Source organism: Equus quagga, chromosome 2 (assembly GCF_021613505.1).
Source record: "Equus quagga isolate Etosha38 chromosome 2, UCLA_HA_Equagga_1.0, whole genome shotgun sequence".
NCBI lineage: Eukaryota > Metazoa > Chordata > Mammalia > Perissodactyla > Equidae > Equus > Equus quagga.
Window position 1 is genome coordinate 84,356,109 of NC_060268.1, and position 4,741 is coordinate 84,360,849.

Sequence of the window (4,741 nt, forward strand, 5' to 3'; positions counted from 1 at the left end):
CATCTAAGTGCCCTCGCCCTGTTGACCCTAGGGAAGGGAAAGAGATGGAGAATCTGGATGAAAAGGGACTCTAGTGGCTCCCTGGGATGACGACGCCTCTGGGGCGTGCAACTTGAGTGTGATCTGTGGTCTCAGGTGAAGTGGTCCATGGTGTCTGCTCCGTCTCTAGAGAGCAATAGCCCTGTGTCATAAAACATCTCCCTGCTTAATCTGGCACATCTGTCAGCCTTAGTGTCCCACATGCTCAGTTTATAATTGTCTTGAGATGGTCCATGGAAGGAAAAGATCACCTTATTTGGATAGTAGATATTCAAGCCATTTGATTTGATTCTGTCTTTGGTTCTTATGTGAAATGCATATATATATATATATATATTTTATTTGGTTGAATTTGTGTTTTAAAGAATTTATTTACAGATAATTTCAGAGTGTGGTATCTATGTATCTCACGAGATTGAAAAATAATAGACCAAGTCACATATAATTCTTTATACTGCTGTTCCTGCCTCCTTAGAAGAGGGGCAAAACAATATTATCAACTTTAAGTAATAATTTCTGTTGAATATGGCAACGATGCTTCCCAGGCATAGTAAATTCAGTGCCATTAATAGGTCACATTTTACTAACAGCTCTGGGTATCGAATAATGAGTGAGTGTAACTGTCAATAAGCAAAAGCAGAATCCACCAGGAAGCGGTGGTGTGGACAATTGTGACAGTTACGATGTCATAATCCAATACCTATTTTAAAAAAATAGTTCATGTTTGGAATGTTCTGCTACTTTGCTTTATCAAGTACTGGACTTTCTGGGCCTAGGGTGCTGTTGGCATTCAGAAGGTATTGAGGAATCCAGGCTTTGTGGAACATGGAAGATGAAGATGCTATCTCCCCAATTAATCATTAAGATGTTTAGAGAATCGTTACAGCTAGAAAATCTAACTCAGGCTACTTTTTTTTTTTTTTGCCTCTTTTTAAACTATCTAGTTCTCTTACCGAAAACAATTTAAGATTTGTTATCAAAAGAACGTTTCCATCCATTTTTAAGAAGATTGTCATAAATCTTTGTGGCTTCTGTGCTATGGCCCAGAGCAGGAAATTAATGTAAGGTTGGATAAAGGTTGAACACCTCTTTCTCCATGTTTCCTACTATTTATGTGAAAAGTCTGCTTTAACATTATCTCTGAATACTCAATAAAATTTCTTCCTACCGCATGCAAGTGTGTTTGATTAATGAGTAACTACAATGAAATGAATGACTATGTGTAGATGGTTAGAATAGTATGTGGCACATAGCGCTACGTAAGTGCTGATAATCATGCTTATTATTATTTTTATTTGTCAATTCATATTTCTAGATTAGAACACAATTATTAGGGCAATCTAATTTGTCTGGGCCTCGTAGCAAAGCAACCTCTATAAATCCTGGGATTTGAGGCAGATTATGGACATAAGTCCTTATTCTTTTCTTATATAACTTTTTGGCCATTGATTTTGAATTTTAAAAATTACTGATTTGTTTTATATATACATAACTTTACATTGTATGAGAAATAATAATTTAAATAAACAAAATTCTGTTACTCTGAGAATTAATTTTAAAATAATTTCGTTTAATGTTTTGATTAATGAAGCTATGCTATGACATGGTGACATCTTGAATTTCATTTTCTGCTATAAACCTCATTTGTGGGCAAGTTTATATGAGTGCATATGGGTGTAATTATCTGTCTAGCTTCTATGTGTGTGAATCTAGAAAGCCCTGTGGGCAAGTGTGACTTCTTTCTTTGTGTCTCACAAATTTTGAACACTGCTTATTTCTATGAGACTCTCTGTGAAAAAAAAATATATGCAAATAAATGAAAGAGAATATTTTTCTTAGATTTTTAGTTATTGAAAGGCATGCTCTGTAGAGGCCTTCTCATATATATGTGTGTTATAATGTATATCATATATATTATATATATGAAAATATGATATATTTGTCTGTTCAATCTTGTTCTGTAATTATGCGATGTTATATCTTGATACTAGTTTTAGTTGTGCTGGATAAAGTAAAAATTTTGTTTTGTACTTCTTTAAGATGGAAATATTTTGTTGACTACATTTACCCAGGATATGTAATGATATCTCTGAAAATAATGTTATAATTATTTGTTTAATTGGATAAAAAGTACCGTGAATGAACATTGTCTGCTTTAATTTCCAGATTTACCTATAGTGACACCTATGCTAAAAACTGCCATGTCCTAAATTGATAATTGGGGAATATATGGCTAGGAATGCAATTGATTTTAAGTCTAGTTGATTAATAAATTAAAAAATCATTTAATTTCTCTTTTTAATAGCAATGTCTTTGGTTTCATGTACAAATCACATCTAAAGTCTTGATCACAATCTTACTAAATATAATAGACCATTTTTTAAAATTAAGTATTTAAGATCGCTTTGAAAAATTTAAATAGTTATCTAAAACAGATCAATTAGCAAAATTTTTGTTTGCCTTTATGTTATTAAATTGTCTTAATGACATAGTGGAAAGGTCAGCATTTATCAAGGATTCGAACTGTTATAAAATAGCTAAGCAATATTTCAAAGAATAGTTGTGCTCTGAATTAGTTACAACGGACTACACTTTGTTTTACCTTAATAGCTTCCATATTTAAGTAATTCCACATTTATTTAATGCATAAACTCTACTTTTTCATTATAGAAGAATGTAGGCATATTATATTGTTTCATGAGAATTCTTCCTAGTAAAACTTATGCTAGACTGTTTCACAGCCGTCATTTCAGCAGAGCAAAGACACACACACACTCGGTTCATCGGGTCGTTACATTGTCAATGTGTGTGTGGGTGTGTGTGTGTGTGTCTTTGTGTATGTCACACTCTCTAAATTCAGGTGGCCTCAAGCTGTGCCATATAATTCCAGCCTCAATTAAACTTTCCAAGGTCAGCAGTGCTGTACCGGGTCAGACATAAATAAGGCAGAGGATAGTCCTAGGGTACAGAAAAGCCATATTTATTCTTTATCCGCAGTTCATGGCTATCAAATGAAGCCTAGTAGAGAGGAAAGACAGAGGAAGAAAGGAAAACTCTCAAAAGGTACTTTACACCTAAGCGTAACCTTTGTTAAAAAAAGAAATCAGTATATGAATAATTCAAGACACAGTGAATTGGTTGTGGGTGTGGGTGTGAGTGTATGTGTGTATATCTTTCTTTTCCTCTAAGAATACAACGTTAGCCAGAGCCCAGTGGAGAATATGTTGGTATGATTCCAAATCATTAGCCCAGAAAACAAGAGACCCCAATTTTTTTTTTTTTTTGATGAAGATCAGCCCTGAGCTAACATCTGCTGCCAATCTTCCTTTTTTTTTTTTGCTGAGGAAGACTGGCCCTGAGTTAACATTCGTGCCCATCTTCCTCTACGTTATGTGTGGGACACCTGCCACAGCATGGCTTGCCAAGTGGTGCCGTGTCCACGCCCGGGATCCAAACTGGGAAACCCTGGGCCACCAAAGTGGAATGTGCACACTTAACCACTGCACCACCAGGATGGCCCCAAGAGACCCAATTTTTAATTTTCCTTGTACTACTAGCTAGTTGGGTCATGTTAGATATAAATTATATCATCCTTAGTTTCCTTTTCCATAAAATCAGAAATTTAAACTAGATAAATCTATTGAATTTTCAAGTTCTAAATTCTACTTTAGTTTGAATTCCACTCAATTAGTCTGAGTAAACAAAGATCCAATAAGCTAAGTTAAAGATGAGGACTTGACTGATAGAATATATTTGTTCATATATAATGTACATGGATTAGTTTTTAGAATGTATAAAGAACTCCTATAACAGCAACAACAAAATACTAAGTTCCAAAAAACGTCAAAATAAAAGTAACAGGTAATTCACTGAAAAGGAAACAGGGTTGGCCAATAGACACTTGAAAAGTTGTCCGATCTCCTTAATAATGTGAGAAATACAAATTAAACAACAATGTTATACCATTTTACATCCACTAGTTTGGCAAAATAAGTCAATCTTGTTAAGGAGGAATTAAGAGTGAAATTCCCAGCTATGTTCTCTTCAATGACGTCAGATTTTTGGAGAGCTATGTTTTCAGTGCTTGCCACAATTAAAAGAAAGAACCATGTGACCAACAGGCAATTATGGGCATCGTTAGGAAGAAATCTAGCTTGCCATTCTCCACTAGTATCTAGCACAGAACCCTCTCAGTTGGGATAAAGTAGAGTTTGACTCTTAAGTTAAGAATTGTGCAATGGGCTTATTAGTAGCCTGTGCAAGCACATGGCTTCTGTTATTTCTTGTGAGTTAAATAATAAATACTAAATGGAGTAAATAAATTGGGGAAGAAGTAAAAGAGGAAAAACGGTAGACTTCTGGAAAGATGGCATAGTTTCTAACTGCTCATCTCTCATTTCATTTAACTCAGATTTCCATTGGAAGTAAGATTGCCAATTTAGTAAAACAAAACAAGCATGGGACGTACTTATTGTAAAAACTGGCTTATTGTTTGTCTGAAATTCAAACTTAATTGGACTGCCTATATTTTATTTGGCAGCCCTACGTGGAAATGATCAATAAGAGACAGAGAAGGCAGACAGCAGTGCTCAGTTAGGGAACTAATATCTCCGTAACGAGACTTTTGAAGAATTCCTGAAGGTGAAGGGCAAGTAATCCCAGAATGAAGCACAAGGTGGGTCAAAGAGCTGAATCACCATTC